The following is a 20,475-nucleotide window of genomic DNA, read 5'->3' as shown; positions in this document are numbered from 1 at the left end:
AGGCCACTGAGAAGTGACTGGAGACCCAGAGGAGGGGACTCCCACCAAGTAGGGGTACATCGCACCGATGCTGGGGGCAGCAAAGCCTTCTGGAGAAGGTAGCATTTGGGCTGGGCCTGGAAGGAGAGTGAGTTTCCTGGGAGTTCACCAACTGTCCTGAGTTGCCAAAAGCCCCAGGGGCTCTTTCAAGTGCTGCTAATCAAGGCTTGCTGATCTGGGTCTCTCCTGGGCAAAGCAGCATCCCCTTATGCCTAGACCTAAGCCCTTCACCTGACACCTGTCCTGGCTTCATTTTAGCCATATCCAGAAACCTGCCGTCAGGTGAGCTCTTGGGGCCAGAGAGGAGAATGGATCTGCGGCAGCTGCTGAGAGTCGAGGGAGCCACAAGGGCCCAACATATTCATGAGGAAAGATCTCTGCCCTTCTATTGGGAGGCCCCGAAGGTCCAGTCTTGGAACTCAAACTCCAGATAAGACTCCCTGGTAAAGACAGAGTGTGGGTGCCCTGTTTCAGACAGCAAGAAGAGGGGCTGGGCAGGGCTTTTACCTGGGGTTCAACAACCCCACCTTGGCCAGAGCCTCCCAGCCGACCATCTCAGAGGCTACAAGCAAATCTCAAATCTCCCTTCTACCCTGGGCCTCCGCATCTCAACTGTAAAACGTAAGCCTTGATCCAGAAAAGCTTCCTGTTTGTTTTGTTTTGTTTTTTTATTTTGATGTAGAGCCTGTTTCAGTAAACAATGCATAGCGCATTTAGTGTTCCCCACCCTGTGTCCAGCAGTGGGGATGAAAGGGTGCTCCAGTTCCAGTCTTCGTCCCTGTGGGGCTTATGCTGATTCATTCATTTCTCCATTCTCTCTTCCACTCATCAGTTCCCTCCACAGTTGTCTGACACGTGCCAGGCTCTGTTCTAGGAGTCGAGGATACAGTGGTGAGCAAAATGTGCAGGTCCCCACCTTCACATGCCGATAGAGTGAGGAAGAAACTCAGAGAACAAACAAATGAAGTGAAATCTCCATGCCCTTCCTCCCCCAACCCCAAGAGTCGCTGCAGGAGCTAATGAGGATGCTATCTCCGCACTCCCCAAGGAGGCCAGATGCTTTAATTGAACTTAACTTTCTCTTAAGTTTAATAGGAAAAAATAGTTTGTTTTTAATTATAAAGAGATAATGAATCCTGAATACGCCTCTTCAAAGAATGCTGCCCTTCCCCACAGATACTGATCTGTTCTGACCCCTGTTTTAGACTCATGTTGGTAAATGGACAACGATTCCGTGCTATCAAGGAGAAACCAAGGCAGTCAGGCAGGGAACTCCCCCATGGCTGACGTCTTGTTGGATATGCTGCCAAAGCCCATCTCTGGGCAGCTTTGGAAGTGGGGGGTGGGGGAATAACCCCCACCCTTCACTTTTGAGCTGGTCTCTTCCTTTCCACTTTGAGCTGGTCTCTTTCTTTCCACTCTGATGCCCTGTCTGTCCCTGGGGAGGTCAGGGAAGGGTGGGGCCATGTGTAGGGAATCTTGAAGTGATGTGGTCAGTTCAACGAAGTGGGTGGTCTGGACTGGCGCAGCTAATGAACATTTTTGTCTTGTTTGGTTTCTCCGTGCTTCTGTTTATTTTTGCCTAATAGAACAGGCTGACTTTTGATGCCGTCCAACAACTGACTTTCTCTCTTTTTCCATCCAGCCTTACTTTGCCCTGGACTGGAAATTATTTCTGTTTTTTTCCCTCTACAGGTTCTAGGGTTTCAGGAACTGCTCAACTGAAAATAATTCTAGCTGAGAGGACTTCTCCAGAATACCAGGGGTGGGTTCCAACATGTGCGAGGGGCGGTAGCCCTAGGGCACAGCCCAGCTGGGCCTGTTGCAGGGCCAAGCATCTGCTAGGAGATTGAAATCACCAGTTACTTAGAGTCGTGCAGAAGAAATAACCCTAGGTGCTTGTAAGTTTTAATTTGGGAATATAGAGATATTTTCATTGACCCAGATGTCATAGAAAATTAGATAAAATCCAAAAGATGTGTAGATAATAAATTTAATTCCAAACTTTAGAGTCTAAGACACAGACTGATTTTCAGGCAAAGAAATGAAAAGGTATCTCCAGGTCTGTCCCTGTGGATACTGATGACTAAGACATCTGACCAACTCGACTGGCACCTCCAGAGAAACTATTTGGGCAAGGCATGGTGCTTGGCAGGGCTCCAGCAATGAACACAACAAAGCTTCAACCCGACACAGAGTACTGTCTTCTTGGAGTGGGGCCTGATGTGGCACAGACATGTCATCAAGGCCATGTGATGTGAGCTGCCAAGTCCGGCTGTCATGCTAGTAACAGAAACCCAGGCCCCAATCTCTGGGTTGGGAGGTTGGGAGCTGGGGACAGACATTAGGGAGGGCTACAGAGAGGAAGCAACAGTGAAGCTTAAACCTGAGGAGTAAAACGGTAGACAGCAGTGTTCTAGGAGGTAGAGGAAATATCACGGACAAAGGCCTGGAGATAAGAGAAAAATCAGAACTTCAGGAAACTGAATGAATTCAATGTTTCTGGATTAGAACCTGTGATGTGGGTGGGCAAATGAGGACCCACCCTAGGCTGATGTGTCGTCATAAAGGTTCTTGTAAACTGTGTCAAGGATGACACTGTTGCAGTCTGCAGCAGTGTCTCAGCGTGCAAGTGACAAGATCAAATTTTGCTTGAGCCCAGGAGTTCAAGACCAGCCTGGGCATCATAGCGAGACCCTGTCTTTACAAAAAAATTTTAAAAATTATCCAGGCATGGTGGGGCATACCTGTAGTCCTAGCTACTCAGAAGGCTGAGGTGGGAGAATTGCTTGAGCCTAGGAGGTCAAGCCTGCAGTGAGCCATGATTGCACTACTGCACTCCAGCCTGGGCAACAGAGCAATACTCTATTTCAAAATAAATAAATAAATAAATAAAATTGCATTGAGTAAAAGGACGCTGGCTGCAGTGTGGAATATGTTGGGTATAGTGAAGGCTGGCAAGATGGAAGCTGTTGTATTAATCAAATGAGAGAGAGTGGTGGTGGTGGATCAGGGTCATGGCAGTGGGAACGGCAAGAATGGACAGATGGGGGAATCAGTATAATTTGGTGATTGATTAGACAATGGCTGTATTGGAGAGGAAGAAACCCAGGATGACCTCTTGTCATTCATCCCTAGAAAAGAACCGAAGTCCATTGAAGATGGGAGAGAGATGGCAGGTTAGCTTTGGAGATACTCATGAGATATCCAAGAGTAGATGCCTCAAAAGTTTAGGCCTAAAGTTATTTGAAGCCCAAAAGAGAGGCCAAGCTTGCCTATAGAGTATGTAGGGTAAAGAGAAAAAATGCAATAAAACCCCAAGGAAATGACATATTGTATGGAAAGAGAGAGAGGGAGAGAGAGAGAGGAGATCATGAGAAGTAAGTCTCTGAAGGAGCCCAAAAAGAAATGGCCAGAAAAAGGTAGCAAAGAAAGAACCCAGGGAGGCTGTGGTGTCTCATAAATCAAATTTTTAAGAGGCAGTTATGCCCTCATGATCACAGAAAAATAAAACAGGTTAGCTGAAAATTGAAAAGTGTTATCTGTCCGCAAGCATTTAAGCAGTCTTGGTGAGAGTTGGAGGGCTCCAAAGTCAAACAGCAGTGTGTTAAAGAGGGAATGGAGCTATGAGAAATGGGTCCAGCAAGAGATGATAACTCTTTAGAAACTTGCTGGTTGTGAGAACAAAAAGGTCTTTAGGACTGTAGGAGATCTCTTTCTTCATAAGGATGGGAGATGTTTAAGTATGCTTAATTGTTGGAAGGAATAAGCAAAGAGAGAGAAAAAGTGAGAGAGATGATACAATCTAGAAGAAAGCTGGGCACGGTGGCTCACGCCTGTAATCCCAGCACTTTGGGAGGCCCAGACAGGTGGATCATCTGAGGATGGGAGTTCAAGACTAGCCTGGGCAACATGATGAAGCTTCGACTCTACTACAAATACAAAAATCAGCTGGGTGTGGTGGTGCATTCCCATAATCCCAGCTACTTGGGAGGCTGAGGCAGGAGAATCGCTCGAACCCAGGAAGTGGACTTAGCAGTGAGCTGAGATCACGCCACTGCACTCCAGCCTGGGTAACAGAGTGAGATTCTCTCTCTCTCTCTCTCCATACAATATGTCATTTCCTTGGAGTTTTATTGTATTTTTTCTCTTTACCCTACATACTCTGTAGGCATATCTATATCTATATCTATATCTATATCTATATCTATATCTATATGGAGAGAGAGAGAGAGAGTTCTCATGATTCCTGGTGAATGGCAATAATCCCCATATATATATGAAGGAATAAATCCACCCAGCCATGGTGCTCAGGAGGCAGGAATGGGAAGACTGGAGCAGAGGGAAATTGAGAGGCCCTACCTCCAACACCAGGGTACAGGATTTCTGCTGAGAGGGGAGAGAAGGAGGAAGATGAGGGAGGTAGGTAGGGGTAGGAGACCTACTTCCAACATGGGGACAGGCTTCTCGCAAAGAGGGCAGAGAAGGAGAAGGGTAAAGGAGGGAGGTGGCAGTAGGAAAAACATTGGGGAGTTTTGGGATAATCACTCAGAGGATTGATTGTCCTGGGGAGAAATCTCGCAGGAGTGGTCATCAGTGCAGAAGACTCAGCAGCACCTAAAGAACTTGTGTTTGTGGTGCCTCCAGTTTGCAAACTTTGCAAAGTTTGTGTGATGTTTCTCTAGAGGTCCTTGCCAATTCAGAGTGAAAATAGAGGTGGGGGATGAAGAGACTGCTTCAGGAATAAGAATTTGCCTGGGTGAGGCATAAACAAGCAAAAGAGAAGTGTCATAGAGGAGACTCGGGTGTATGAGAATGGTTGAAACAGAAGACCATGGAGAAGAGATGGAGAAACAAAGGGAGAAGGCACTGCTCAGAAGGAAAATAGTATTGGCATCTGTATTAGTTCGTTTTCACACTGCTGTAAAGAAATACCCAAGACTGGGTAATTTATAAAGGAAAGAGGTGATAGGGTTTGGGTGTGTTTCTACCCAAATCTCGTCTTGAACTGTAGTTCCCATAATCCCCACATGTCATGGGAGGGACTCAATGGGAGGTAATTGAATCATGGGGGCAGTTACCTCCATGCTGTTCTTGTGATAGTGAGTGAGTTCTCATGAGATCTGATGGTTGTATAACCATCTTTACTCTCTTCACTCTGCACTTCTCCTTGCTGCAACCATGCGAAGAACGACATGTTTGCTTCCCCTTCTGCCATTATTGTAAGTCTCCTGAGGCCTCCCAAGCCCTGCAGAACTGTGAGTCAATTAAACCTTTTTTCTTAATAAATTTTCCAGTTTCGGGTATGTCCTTATGGCAGCATGAGAACAGACTAATACAAGAAGCCTAATCGACTCACAGTTCCATATGGCTGGGGAGGCCTCAGGAAACTTACAATCATGGCAGAAGGTAAAGGGGGGAGCAAGGCACCTTCTTCACAAGGCAGCAAGAGAGACAGCAAGTGAGTGAAGAGGGAAGAGCCCCTTATAAAACCATCAGATCTGGTGAGAGCTCCCTCACTATCATGAGAACAGCATGGGAGAAACCTCCCACATGATCCAATTACCTCCCTCCAGGTCCCTCCCTTGACACCTTGGGATGACAGGTCAAAATTTGGGTGAGACTACAAACCATATCAGCATCTGAGACCCAGAAGTCTCAAAAAAATAGAAGTAAATGTACAAAAATCAGTAAATCTTTAAGGGAGCTAGGATAAGACATTGGATCTGAGAATGAGATGGTTCTAGTAATTAAGACTTGAGAGAGTTGTAGTTTTGGGGAGAAGGTATGGTGCACCTAGGGACGCAGGCGGTCCAGCACCTGGTTGGCTGGCTAAAGTAGGGTGAGGTCACTGAGATGGGCAAGTGGATCAGCCATCTGTAACGCAACAGTGATGGGCTACAGATCATCCTTGTTAAAGCTGAGTTCACCCTTCATAATGACAATATTTGGTGATAAAGGAGGATGTTGACCCAGTTCTCATGATTCCTGGTGAATGACAAAAGTGCCCAGGAAATTGGTAAATGCTGGGGATCACAAGAAGTAGAGGGTAGCAGAGCCAGATGGTGCTAATCTAAAAGGTGCGGAGGCAGAAGTAGAAATACTTCTCAAAAGCCTTGGGATACAAAGAAGATACAAACTCCTGATCCTGACATGCCACCCTTGAGGGCTGCAGGGAAAGTTTCTTCCTAAAGTGTATCACCAAGACCACAGCATTCACTGTGACAGAACAGGGACATTGAAGATATAAGGTGTATTTAAGGAGGTTTGTTTATCAAGAAACGTGGCTTCCATAGATCAATTTAGAAGGGAGAGGAGCACAAGGTATGTGCTCAGAGAAAAGCAAGCTCTGTATAACATAGGAATAGAAGATGACTAGAGGTCAAAGACAGCAGGAAGGGGAGGACAGTGAAGTCAGCCTGTATTGGAGAGATGCTAGTGAGTGGAGGAAGAGCACCCTTGCCCTCAAGGGCCAGCCAGCAGGCGGCAGGATTCATTGATCCATTGGATTCTACCAAGTGTTGGAAACACTTATTGAATCCATCCCTATTGTCTTCAGAGGCATCTAACCTGATATGCCCCACTCCTGTGGGGGCCCTCAGGACCAGCCAGGTGTCCATACCTATGGTGGGCCTGGTGCTGGTCTCAGAATTTCAAAACTCCCACTACTGCTTCTTCTGTGAAGCTCCTACTTCATTAGTGTCAATCTTAGTCTCTCCTGGAAAATTCATTCCACCTCACATAATGAATAAATGATTCTTTTCTTAAATTAGGATTCAACGGAGTAATTGTAAAATTGGTATTTTGCTCAAAAATCCTTTCTTGGAGCTTACAAAAATGACATTAGAGAGAAACTTTCTCAGCGGTGATTTTTATAAAATGTAGCATATTAAACTGTATTTAAATACATTGAACATATATAAATTATCACAAGCAAAAAAAAAAAAAAAAGACAATTATTATGTTTCCAAAAGATTTCAGTGGCTTTCACATGAGCAAGACCTAATGACTCTGTCTATTAAAATGACTAATGTTTAGAAAACTGTTTTGTGTACCTTAGGACAGGACATCTCAGCTCTCAGGAAACAGACCAGCCTGCAGGACACACATTCCATGTCCTGGGTGTTGAGAATTGAAAAACAAACAGACAAACACACAAACAAAACACAGTTTTAAAATTATAACAGCTTTTCTAAAATTTACATAATTTTCAAGGGCATAGACCCTAATTTATTGAATCTTTTTGCTCCTAAACTAGTATCCAGTGCATAATAGTCCTGCCAATGTACTTGATAAACTGAACTAAACTCAATTCTCAAGTAGCCAAATTGGAATTCAGTGCAAAAAAGTCATTAGAGTAACTCTTGGGAAAAGGGTGACTTAAGACCAGTATGGATACATAAAATCTGCTTATGGCTATGGTTAAGAATGAAAGGCTTTTTCACTTTCCTCCATATCCACCATGGGGACATCCTGGAGTACCTTGAGAGGGGCTTATCTTGAGATAGATAGCATTTTCCACACTCTCCCTCTGCTCTCTCCCTCTGACCCTCTTGTTCATGCATTGGGCTCATGCCATGCTGCTGCATGCAAAGTACACTGATAATGGATGAATGGATTGATGGACAGACGGATGGATGGATGGATGGATGGATGGATGGATGGATGGATGAGTAAATGGATGGATGAATGAGTGGATGGATGGGTGGATGGGTAGATGGATGGATGGATGAATGGATAGATGGATGGGTGGATAGATGGATGGGTGGATGGATGGGTGTATGGATGAATGAGTAAATGGATGGATCAATGAGTGGATGGATGGGTGGATGGGTAGATGGATGGATGGATAGGTGGATGGATGGGGGGATGGATGAATGGGTGCATGGATGGGTGGATGGGTGGATGGATGGATGGACAGTTGGATGGGTGGATGAATGGATAGATGGCTTGGTGGATAAATTGGTGGATGGATGAAAGGATGAACTGGTAGATGGGTGCACGGATGGATGGAAGGATGGATGTGTAGTAAATGAAAGGAAAGAAGAAATTCACCCCTGAAATACTCTCACTCCTAGGTTCAACATCAGTCTGTAATAACCAGGAGAACATGCTGATAGGTCCCTGAGAGGCGGTACCCCAATGGGAAGCCACCACCACCAACTCCCTACTGGTCCCAGGTTAGAAAGACATGGACTTGTCAGTACAACGGATCCAGGATGAGAAGGAAGAAGTGCCTTCCCCTTCTGCATCCACAGTATGGATGCAGAGAACACAGATTTGTTTGGCAAATCTTAGAGTCTAGAACTGAAACCCACTGAAGCCTTCCAGTGGTACCAATCTTCCTATGCTCCCTCCTTGCCGGAGGTGATAAGTATTGAATTTAAGGCCCACCAATAGGTCTTCTGGCAGGCTGAATGAGGAATAACGTCTGAGAACCCATGACTCTTCTTGGTAGTCCTGGTTAAAAGCCCACACTCCTCAGATGACCCAGACACAGTGGATAATAAGTCAAGTTGGAAAGGTTGAGGAGGATGAGATTCCAGAATCCATGTCTCTTCCTCCCACCCTGTGTGTTCACCTCCCATTCTTCCTCCTGTTTTTCTCTCTCCCCTAAGTCTCATTATTTTTTTTTTTTTTGAGACAGGGTCTCACTGTGTTGTCCAGACTGGAGTGCAGTGGCATGATCTTGACTCACTGCAACCTTTGCCCCCAGGTTCAAGTGATTTTCCCACCTCAGCCTCCCCGGGTAGCTGGCAGTACAACAGGTGCATGCCACCATACCTGGCTAATTTTTGTATTTTTTTTTATAGAGATGGGGTTTCACTATGTTGGTCAGACTGGTCTCGAATTCCTGACCTCAAGTGATCCACCCACCTCGGCCTCCAAATTGTTGGGATTACTGGCGTGAGCTACCATACCTGGCCCCCGCTAAACCTCTCACTCAAAAGGGGAAGTGCCTTGGTCTGACCCTGTTGGAACCTCTGATCTCTCTCCCTTCCCCTGCCTTCCTTAACACCTCCTCCACCTCCTCCGTCAGCCAGAACTTGTGCAAATGACACTTGGAGTTCCACCTTCCCTGGCACGTCGGATGAGGAAATGACTGGAAACCTGACAGTCTATCACTACCAGGGAGTGACAATTTAAAAAAAAAAAAACGATTCAAGTTATGAGTGTAAGTTTAAAAATGTAACTAAAAGCCTTCATCAAAGTTTAAAGAGCTTCTTGCGCTTTTAGCATTTGCTTATTCTGATTTATTGACAATGACACACCTAGGAACAGTCATCTCTGCTGAGGCAGTGAAGTAATGGACTGTAGGGGGAGAGAGAAAAAGAGAGAGAGGGGGAAAAAGGGAAAAAAAAAGGGAAGGTGCAGCTCACAGAAGAGAGGCCGCTGATTACAGCCCACTAATTTGTTATGCACTCCGGCAAATCAGCGGTGATTCATATGACAAATAAGGAGAAAAAATTAACAGCTGTCATGTTGTGATGTGTTAATTTCCTGACAGTCTCTGCACTGAAGCCAATTACTGATTTAAGGGCAGGGAGAGAGAGCCCTGTTCAAGCTTCTAATTAGGCTTCTTCAAGACTAAAAGGATAAAAGCAAAAATAAGAGCAAGAGAATGAGGCAGGTAGCTGGGCTCCAGGAAGCTCACATGCTTTTAAAGCCCCAGTTAAATAGCTTTAAGCTTAAGTGTGTTTAAGATAAGAATTTAGAAACATTTATTCACTTTTATCCCTGACCTGGTGGTTTAGGCTTTTGTGGACTAATTGGGAGCTGAGCAGGGCCCAGGGCTCTTGTTGCCCTCTTTCTGCACGAGTCCAGCCTCTCAGATGTAATCTACTAATAATACCTTTGTTTAGCCGTGTCAACAACCATTCATCACCGTGGTAGACAAAGGGCGGTGGGCCCTCCACCAGCTTCCTACTCAAGGATCCTGCTGAATGCTGGACCTCCATTGTACTAACTTGTCCTGTGGCACTGGCCCCAAAAGAAGGCTGGCGGTGAGAGGAAGTTATTGGGGTCTGGCTGCTCAGACATCTAGGAAGCCTCCACATACACTCAAAGGAAAGGAGAACTCATACGCTGTTGGTTTGACTTTGGTTTCTTCCAACATACTGTCATGCCTGATCCCAGTTACCTTATTTGTCATGTCCACTGATCCAGCTATCCAGAGTAGGAATGGATCTTTTCTAGGGACCTGAAAGGTCTTTCATGGGAAGAGTTAAGGGGTGCTGGCTGCTGAGAGAATCATTCTTGCCCATTCTAGACACACTGGGGATTCAACAAAGTTATCCATAGTAGGAGATCCTCTCTAGCCATCATCATCAGTCAGAAAAATGGGACTTCAAGAGATCATGTACCTCTGAGTATGACCAGCTACACAGATAGTGGTTCTTGTTTTGATCTGTTTTCCAAGAAAGGCAGTTCCCTTCCCATCTGTGCCCTTAATTCTTTCCTAGGGCTTTTTAAAAGGCTATTTGTAAATTTACTGGTTACTACTCAAAAGCAGTAGTCATGGATTGGTGCTGTGGTCACAGGAGCACAGGAGCCCTTCCTCAGAGGATTCCCGGGAAGGGCTTCTTCCTCAGATGGAAAGAAGCCTTATTTCCCAATGCTCATGGGTTTTTCCTTGTAGGTGGGGGAAATCCATCAGGATTCTTTGATTGCCTGTGACAACAGAGAGAGAGAGAGAGAGAGAGAGAGAGAGAGAGAGAGAAGTAGGAGAAGAAGAAAGAGAAGAAGAAGAGGAGGAAGGAGAAGAAGGAGAGGAGGAAGAAGAAGAAGGAGGAGGAGGAAGAAGAGATGAAGGAGGAGGAGGGAGGTGGAGGGAGGAGGAGGACAAGGAGGGAGATAAAACCAAGGCTAAGTGGCCACAGTGAAGAGAGAATTTCTTGGCTCACGAACTAAAGAATCCAAGAAGAAGATCTTGCTTGGGGGTTAGAACTTCAGGTAGGAATCCTGAGGCTTGAAATCACTGCCTTAGCCTCTTATCTCGACCTCCTTGGTGTGGGTCACATTTTCACATGGGCTTTCCACCAGCTAATGACCAACCAGAAACACACTCCACAGGTCCACGTCTGCTCGGAAAGAGAGAAAAAGGTCTTTCTCTGTTAGTCACCCCATTAGAAGCCCTGAGTTGACACTCTGGTTGACAGGATGAGATTCATTAGGGAATCAACTACTGACTAAGTTAGACCTTGATATCATTGGAATGTTTTGCACCCTTCTTATCTCAGGCTGAAATGAGATCCCCAGTGTTGGAGGTAGGGCCTGGTGGGAGATGTTTCAGTCCCATGGATCCCTCATCAATGGCTTGGTGCCCTCCCCATGGTAATGAGTGAGTCCTCACTCCTATTAGTTCACATGGGAGCTGGTTGTTTCAAAGAGCCTAGCATGTCTCTTGCTCCCTCTTGCCATGTGACCTGCCTGCCCCCCTCCACCTTCTGCAATGAGTAAAATCTTCTAGAGGCCTCTCCAGAAGAAATTCATGGTGCCATGCTTGTACAGCCTGTGGAACCATGAGCCGAATAAACCTCTTTTCTTTGTAAACTACCCAGTCTCAGATATTCCTTTATAGCAATGCAGAACAGATTAATACAGACTTGAATCCTAGGTTCACCATGGAGCTAAGAGAAGAGCACACTCAGACAGGAGCATGAGGAAAAGATGAATTTCCAAAGGAAATCTGGGGATGATCCATAAAGAAGAAGGAAACCATAAATGTGCCTCAGAGTGAATCAGTGGACACAAAAGAGAGCCTTGCAGAGAGCTTCTAGGTCAATTCTTATGTTTCTGGATTCCCTTCAGCTTCCTAATATTTAAATATATTTAAGGTGATGTTAGCTAATTTTTCAGAAATTTGCAGGCTGGGGAGGAGGGAAGAGCAAGGGGTAGGGGCAGAAGCCCATTGGCGGTCACATTTGCAGCCAGCTCCTATTTTTGTAACAGTGACCCTAGAATTCAGATGCAGAGCAGGGCTCATTTATTGCAGGGCTTTCTTTCAATAAGATTTATCACATGTCTGGGAGTCAAACAGGCCCCTAACCTGGAGGCATTTGCACGGCCCCTGGTGATGCAGCCCTGCTCTGGGACCTGTGCAGCCCCAGCTGAGGTCACGCCAACCTTCTGCCCCAGAGAATTGCTGCCTCTTGCTGCCCGAGTGTCTGGGTCCAGGGTAAGCACATCATTACTACAATTAAAGAATCACTCATGCGTTGACCGGTAAGGGGAAAATAGGTCCCTAGAGCCCCAGCCTCCTCTGGATGGCTTCCTCCTTTTAGGCAGGTGGTCTGATTAAAAGGCTTCAATGGTTTATTTCATTAGGAGTCATTGTTGGTATTGTCTGAGACAACAAGAATCCTTCGACATTGATTTTCTTGGTGACTGCAACCCTAAACTGGAAGGGATGGCTAAAAGGTAATTCACTCTGTAAGCTTTGCTCAATCCTGACCCATTATCAATTGAGTTGAAATATGTCAGCACAGTGAGATACGGAGCATATTATCTTTTTTAGGAAGGTTCACTGAGTGAATAACACACATGAATTTACCTATCTAAGTGCTGTCCAACAGACTTATGATCCATTGATTTATAGAGCACCCTTCATCTGCATCAAGATGCTCTCCAAGAGAATGCCACGGCTGAGGAGAATTCTGTGCTGGCCTTGGGGAGAAGAGGCCACCTCCAGGGTGGGCAGTTTCCACTTTGTCAACCCTTCTGAGATTGAAGAAACACTTCCCCTGTCAGGGAAACCATGCTGGCCAACTGGGGTTCCTTCTATGGGGTGGAGATGATGGACTGAGCTGAGTTCCGTCAGAGTGGTGGAAGAAGCAGCCAACCAGCTTTGGTCTGGGAAGGCATCAAGATAATTCTGACCTAAAGAAGAAGACAAGTTTGGTTGGGTGCAGTGGCTCACACCTGTAATCCCAGCAATTTGGGAGGCCGAGGAAGGTGGATGACTTGAGGCCAGGAGCTGGAAACCAGCCTGGCCAACACGGCGAAACCCCATCTCTGCCAAAAATAAAAAAAATTAGCTGGGCGTGGTGGTGCATGCGTGCAATCCCAGCTACTTGGGAAGCTGAGGCACGAGGATTGTTTGGACCCAGGAAGTGGAGGTTGCAGTGAGCTGAGATCACGCCACTGCACTCCGGCCTATGTGACAGAGTGAGACCAAAAAAAAAAAAAAAAAAAAAAAAAGGAGAAGGAGAAGAAAGGGTAGACAGATATGGAATTGAAACAAAAAAGGCAGATGAGAATCCCAGGAGGAAGGCAAAGATGCTTGACAAAAACACAGAGGGAATTCTGGTTTTGATGAAAGCAAGAGTGCTTCTGCAGGCTGAAAATCTAGGCCTGGGATGGGTAATAAAGATAAAGAGAACAACATGAGAAATTCCAGGGTATGAGATCTGAGGCCCTAAAAATCCAGAAAATGGACTGAGCCCTCCATTCCACTGCTTGCCATGTTGCACACCTGTTTGGTTTCCCGAACTCTTCCAGTGTCTTTGAGAAGGACTTGGAGAGACGCTGCCTCTGTTTCCATGGCCCTGCCTCTTCTCTCCTTCTGTCTCTAGCTCTCGCTCTCTCCACAGGTTCCCCTGTCTGCCTTAATCTTTCTTCCCTTCTCCTCCCTTTCTCACTGTTTCAGGTCCCTTTTACCATAACCCATTCTGACTATTTTAATCTCTGATGGGTTTTAATTACTACTCAAGGATTGTAGGATATCTGTGGGAGTGAGAGAGGTCCTCAAAGGAAACAAAACCCAAACAGACTGCACGAGCAGTATGATCCGATGGGCCAGGCAAAAGTCAAGTTTAGAGTCTGCTCACTCCGAAGGTTGACCAGGTCCCTCCTGCCCTTCTGCCTCCTCTTTTCCATCCACAACCATCCTTGCACTGATGTCCATTGGCCAATGAAGAAGATGCTTCCATCGCGGTGGTCTTGGTGACAATTGTGGGACCTTGACATAGTCCATGCATGAAAACGCTTTTCTTCTTGGCTGCTTCTTTTCCATCCAACAAAAGGTATTTTTCTTTCATCTTCCTCCTCCATAGGTACCTGTAGATATTTTTCAGTGCTGTGATTTAGCACCAGAGTTAGGGGGCTGTTGCATTTAAAAGGCATCATTTTCTGATGAGCATGTGGCCTTATCAGCTCCTCTCTCCCTGCGTGGCTGAGTGTTATCAGTGCACGCTGGGAAGCACTTGTGTTAGGGAAGCGAGCCTCAGCTGAGAGGTGCTGTGTTACTACAAAGCTTTCAGGTGATGGAGTGGCTGGTGCAGAGAGACACATCAAGATAGCAGGAATCCGGAGAATGTTCTCTGTAAGATTAAGCAGCAAGAACAGGTCAAACCAGAGACCCACTGTCTAAATGTGTAGGGAGAGGAGAAATAGTAAGGTCTGTGGTCCTTAGAAATAAAAGAGTCAGAGTTCTCTCATTGACATGGAAGTGCCTGGAAAGGATTCTGCATTTTACAGGTGTGCAAACTGAGCTTTCATGACTTTCTGCCAGGTACCAAGCCTGTCTGGGCTCTTGGCTGGAGAACCTGCCAGACTTGCAGGTGACCTGAAGGAACTGTACACCCAACAAAGGATTAACATCTAGAATCCACAAGGAGCTCAAACAAATCGGCAAGAGGAAAACAAATAATCCCATTATGAAGTGGGTGAACGACATGAGTAGACATTTCTCAAAAGATGACATACAAATGGCAACAAAGATGAAAACATGTTCAACATTGCTAGTCATCAGGGAAATGCAAGTTAGAACCATAATGAGATACCACTTTACCCTGGTCAGAATGGCCATGTTTTAAAAGGAGAAAACAAAAAAAAAAAAAAAAAAAAAAAAGACGTGGGGGTGGATGTGGTGAAAAGGAATCGCTCAGACATTGCTGATGGGAATGTAAATTAGTACAACTTCTATGGAAACACAGTATGGAGATTTCTCAAAGAACTAAAAGTAGAGTTACCATTTGATCCAGCCACCCCATGCTGGGCGTCTACCGAAAGGAAAAGCAATCATTATATAAATAAGACACCATCAGGTGTATGTCGATTGCAGCACAATTCACGATGGCAAAGATATGGGCCCAACCTAACTGTTCCTCAGTGGATGGGTGGATAAGGAAAACGTGGATCTGTACCGTGAATTACTACTCAGGTATCTAGTCCTCTTCCAAAGAAGTGCCATGGCGGGAGGGAGGGTAACACTGAGAGAGCGGAAGGATCTGACAGGGGTGCACAGGCTCGTTACTCTCCAAGTCCCCATGGGCTCAGAGAAAAACAGGTCAAATCCCAGCACTGTAAGAAACTCCCCTCCCCCAAGTTCCACTGGAACCCATTTCAAATTCTGAGTCTGGCAAATCTCAACTGCCAGAAAGAGTTTATGAAGGAAAGGCAGGGCAGGAGACAGAGCATTTGGTGAGGTTGCAATTGATTTAGGCTGTGTACACAACAAAAGCATCTGATTCCAAGCTCTCGTGAGGGAGTTTCTGACCTGGATCACAGAGACTTGTGTTGATCTAGACATGAGCCCCAGCTAATCCTAGCAGATCATAAAATGGTAGGTAAAATGCCGGTGATGTGAGAAATAGGCACTTCCTGGGGGAAGTGGGTCGGGGCATAGATTTCATCCCATTCTTAAAAGAGATGGTGACCCCAAAGAGCTGAAGATGTGTCTTCTCACTGCTTCTGAACTGGGCTCTAAAGTCAGACAGACCTGGCTCCAACCTCTGCTCTTGCATGTGAAACCTATACAATCAGAGGCACTTATTTGTCCTCCATGAGCCACAGTTTCATAAAAACTATAAAGAGAGGTAACAGTACTGCTACCTCAAGAAACTGCTGTTAGGATCAAAGAAGGCATTGCACGTGAAATGATTCCCCCAGTGCCTGGTGCCCGGTAACCTCCAGTTGGCACATGTCTGTGGCAACAGTGCTGGTGGAAGTGGTGGAAGCTGCAGGGCTCTAGCCCTAAACCTGATCATAACTCAAAAGCCCCTTCTTTCAGGATTGTTGCCTCATCTGTAAAATAGGTACAGTAGTCCCAACCTGCTGCCTCATAGGGATGCTATGATGATAATAAGAAACAGTGGGTAGAAAAGAATGTAAGGCTAGAACAATGATACATGTAGCCTTTCCCCACCACACAGTTTATTGGGGTGGTTGTTCCCCTGACCCCATTACCAAGCATGGGGGCTGGGTCAGCCTATGCCAGAGGAGGACTGGTGAGCTGGCAGAGGATCTGTAACCCTGATCACCAGGTGGTTTCCCAGAGCCCATAGCTCCAGATCTTCACCTTTTATACAAGCTCAAGGGTAGCTGGGGGCGGGGAGAATTGCCTTTTAATTTAATAGGGAAAATAATTCACGTGCTTATAATGAAATGCGACAAGCAGAACATAACAAGTAAATACAATACAAACTACGTTGCAAGCCTCTAAGGTAACAGAAAATAACTAGTTTTAGTTGCTTTTTTATCTATTATGAGGAATGTCAAGCATTTGACAACAGAGTATTTAATAAAAAATACTATAATTTGTGTTTAAGCGATAGCAATAGATATTACATTTATTTTATTTCTATCCAAGGAGACAGGTTTGGGATTTCTTAAAGGAATTAGGAAATACAAAGTGAGAGGTTTAATGGGCCTGAGATGCACAGGCCGTGGGCTAGGGCTCCCTGGGGCTTGCATGTGGGGACACAGCCAGCTGGAGGGCTGTGTGACCAGCACGTGCATCCTCAGTGGAGAGCTAAGGGAGAGATGTGACCACATATGCCAGGGAAAATACTGAGGGACCAACTGGGGGCTGTATTGGGTATCTTCACATGTGGTCCCTAGGGGCCCCCAGAAGGTCTCAGTACTGCTGGGGAGAGGGACCATGACACATTTAGAGAGCAAATAAAACTCTAGGCAAACCTCATTAGCAAACCCCAGAAAAGATACAGTGTTGTTCTAGCTTTATTGGTGATAGTAAAAAATCCACAATGCACATGCCCATCAAAAAGGGATCGGGGGCCGGGCGTGGTGGCTCACGTCTGTAATCTTTGGGAACTTTGGGAGGCTGAGGCAGGTGGATCATGAGGTCAGGAGTTCAAGACCAGCCTGGCTAATATGGTGAAACTCCATCTCTACTAAAAATACAAAAATCAACTGGGCATGGTGGTGCGCGCCTGTAGTCCCAGATACTCAGGAGGCTGAGGCAGAAGAATTGCTTGAACCTGGGAGGCGGAGGTTGCAGTGAGCCGAGATCATGCCACTACACTCCAGCCTGGGCAACAGAGTGAGACTCTGTCTAAAAATAAATAATTAATTAATTATAAAAGAGATCAGGTAAACAAAATTATATATCCCTCAGAGGATGGGATTTGGTAAATCCTGCACCTGGATTTACAGGTGCAGGTGGGAGTCGACCTCTGTATTAGTTCATTTTCATGCTGCTAATAAAGACATACCCACGACTGGGTAATTTGTTAAGGAGAGAGGTTTAATGAACTCACAGTTCCACATGGCTGAGGAGGCCTCACAATCATGGTGGAAGGTGAAGGAGGAGCAAAGGCACATCTTACATGGTGGCAGGCAGGAGAGTGTGTGCAGGGGAACTCCCCTTTATAAAACCATCAGATCTCGTGAGACTTACTAGCAAGAGAATAGCACAGGAAAAACCCACCCCCATGATTCAGTTGTCTCCCACCAGGTCTCACCCATGACATGTAGGGATTATGGGAACTACAATTCAATATGAGATTTGGAGGCGGGGACACAGCCAAACCACATCAACCTAAAAAATGCAATGGTGATGGAAAAAAGCAGAAGTGATTTATGTTGATCTAAATACATGCATGTAACCAAACAACATATGTAATTTACAAACGTGTGTGTGTGTGTGTGTGTGTGTGTGTGTGTGTAAACATAGATTAGAAGGATTTGGAGGAAAAGTCACAATAATGCTTCCTTCTGGAAGAAGAGAACGGAAAGGGATCAGGAAGAGATGTGTAGAGACCTTAAGAGTATAATGAAGCCAGCTTCCTGGATGGGACTCAGAATTCCTTGATTTTCTTTTTAAACATCTGCAAGAAATACAGGAAATTTTGATTTTTGGTTAATTTTGAATGTTGGGCATTTAGATATTTCCCTTTTCTCTGTGTTTTTGGTACTTTTTCCCCAAAAGAGCAAGCAAGGTGAACATTCAGAGAGCAATATGATCAGGGTGACTTCTTGGGGCCAGGAAAGGGTCTGGGAATGGGGTCAGTGACATAGAAGGTTAGGCACCCTGTCTCACCTTAATTTCATTACTACAGACAAGAAGGTTGGATTTAGATGTCTCCAGGGTGCATCTAGCTCTGGTGTGCTCACCTGCATCAACCAGCTGAAAAATCCTTTTGGAGCTTAGGAAGGAGAAGTCAGGCAGAGGAGCTGCTGAAATGATCAGAGCTTGACTCGAAGCCAAGAAAGGCTTGGACAGAGACAGAGAAAGCGTATGGGCAGGACGGTGATGCATGGGTGCCCCAGGAGGAGGGGGCAGCAGTAAGACTGGGTTATGGGAGGGTTAGAGGAGGGCCACCGGGTCATTGAGCAGAGTGAGGATTTGGAGGGTCAGTGTCTCAATGTGTGTACTGGCCAAAATGTGTCTCTAGAGCCTGTGAGAGCTCAGACCCCTTTGAGTGGAGCCAGTATCATGCACCCAGTATCACCACAGTGAAATGTCAGCCCAATGGCCAGATTCCAAGTTTTCAAGAGAAGCCCAAATCCCTTCCTTCTATGAAAGCTTTTAATTTTTAGATGTTAGCTCAACTTATTTTTGTAACCCTTTTGGAGCACAGCACACAGATCTGGGGGCTGCATAGAGCCTCTAGAGATGGTCATAGGTTCTTGGACTCTGAGAACTTTCCATCTGTAGATTTGATAGGAAGAAAGCCCCTAGGTGGTCCCACCCTTCCTGCAACTAAATCTTATGGTGGCTGAGCCACTTCCCAGGCATGTGAACTCAGCCAAGTCTTTCAAACTCTCAGAGCCTCAGTTTCCTTAGGGAGTCAAATGGGAATCGTTGGACCTAACTCATGGACTGCTGGGAAGATTAAACAATATCCCATACACATGGGAACATGTTCAGAACATTGTGAAGTGCTGTTCACACACAGAGCATTAATGCCACCATTCGTGTTGGGTGTTGTGAGTTTTTATAAGCAAAGGATCTGCGTCAAATCCATTCAGTATCCTTGTGTCTTAACAACAAATGGTCAAATGTGCCTAACAATTTCTCTTGCGTGGCTCCATGCAGACGATGCTAGCATTTGGGCTCTTTTAAGAAGTTGTTTCTGGTGTGGTCAGACATGACCCTTAAATAAGCGGGAGTTTCCTGGGATTTCCTGCTGGATCTGGTGCCCAATCACCATCAGGTAGCGGCACTGAGAAAGGAGCTCCCTTATCTTGCTCCAAGTCTCATCTCCAGGAGCCCCACTTGGTACTGCTGCACCTGCAGCTGTTCTCAGCTGGCTGGGACCGCACCACAGAAGAGAGATCAACACTGACCTCTCACCTCCCAAGAAGACCACAATGGCGAGAGGCCTGCAAAGGCTGCCACTGGAGAGGCACCCTGGAGGATGTTTGAGGAGAACATGCTCCCTGTCCTTGGGTGAACAGAGGGCATTGTGTGTGAGGGAGATGTAGTTCTGGTATTCCATAGGATCCCAAGTGGGAGGAGTAGGACGCTTGAGTTGCGCAAATCAGAGTTGCATGTATAAAGTGGGCAGTTTTGCAAATGGAGAGCTGCCTCTCACTGGAGGAGTTCCAGGCAAGGCGAGTGGCCCCGGAAGAGGTATCAGTTACCATCTGAAGTGTAATCTGGCCACACACCCTGGGGAAAGGCTCCTTCTAGCGTAGGCTTCCAAGATACTCCAGCAACCAAGCATCACAAGCATCCCTGTGGAGCACAGACTGGGGCCTCTTCTGCAACCCAAGCTGGCTGATCCTCAGAGCAGGACAGACCCCGCCATATCCATGGCCCATCCCATAGCCCACCCCCCACCCCAGGGTCTGTCCAGGTAGCCTGTGGCATAGCCAGAGCAATTAATAACTTTGGCACCTGGATGAGAGGCCCTGGCAGGTTTCTCCCATTCTCCATTTCCCTTCCCAGTCCCAGTGAATAAATTAATCCCCTAATACATAATTAACTTGGAGTTGAAAGGTGAAGTCAAACTTAACCAATTTACTGTTCTGGAGCTGGTTTAGTTCGGATCATGTGATTTTAATTCTTTCCGTATGACCAGGTGATGGTGAAGGAGGCAGGGGGAGAGGAGAATGCACAGATTAATTTCATTCCTTAACCTCCCTAATGTGCCTGCTTGCTTGCATCGTGTTGCAGACAGCAGATCATCACATGATTTATGGGACTGACCGCTGCCTGCATCTCTCAGGCTAATGACACACACACTA

At 46.0% G+C, this 20,475-nt stretch overlaps 1 long non-coding RNA gene across 1 annotated transcript in view; it reads right to left on the bottom strand.

Moving 5' to 3' along the window:
- Positions 1-696: 696 nt before the first annotated feature.
- LOC105495606 (uncharacterized) overlaps positions 697-20,475 on the bottom strand; it is a 35,363-nt gene continuing 15,584 nt past the window's right edge. The window contains exons 2-3 of the long non-coding RNA XR_011617722.1: positions 7,095-7,157; positions 697-909 (exon numbers count right to left, since the gene is read on the bottom strand). This is a non-coding gene — a long non-coding RNA (uncharacterized lncRNA). The remainder of the gene's footprint in view (positions 910-7,094; positions 7,158-20,475) is intronic.

Source organism: Macaca nemestrina, chromosome 20 (genome assembly GCF_043159975.1).
Source record: "Macaca nemestrina isolate mMacNem1 chromosome 20, mMacNem.hap1, whole genome shotgun sequence".
In the NCBI taxonomy this organism is placed as follows: Eukaryota; Metazoa; Chordata; class Mammalia; order Primates; family Cercopithecidae; genus Macaca; species Macaca nemestrina.
The sequence above is the reverse complement of the archived record's forward strand: the minus strand, read 5'-3'. Positions and strand labels throughout refer to the sequence as shown.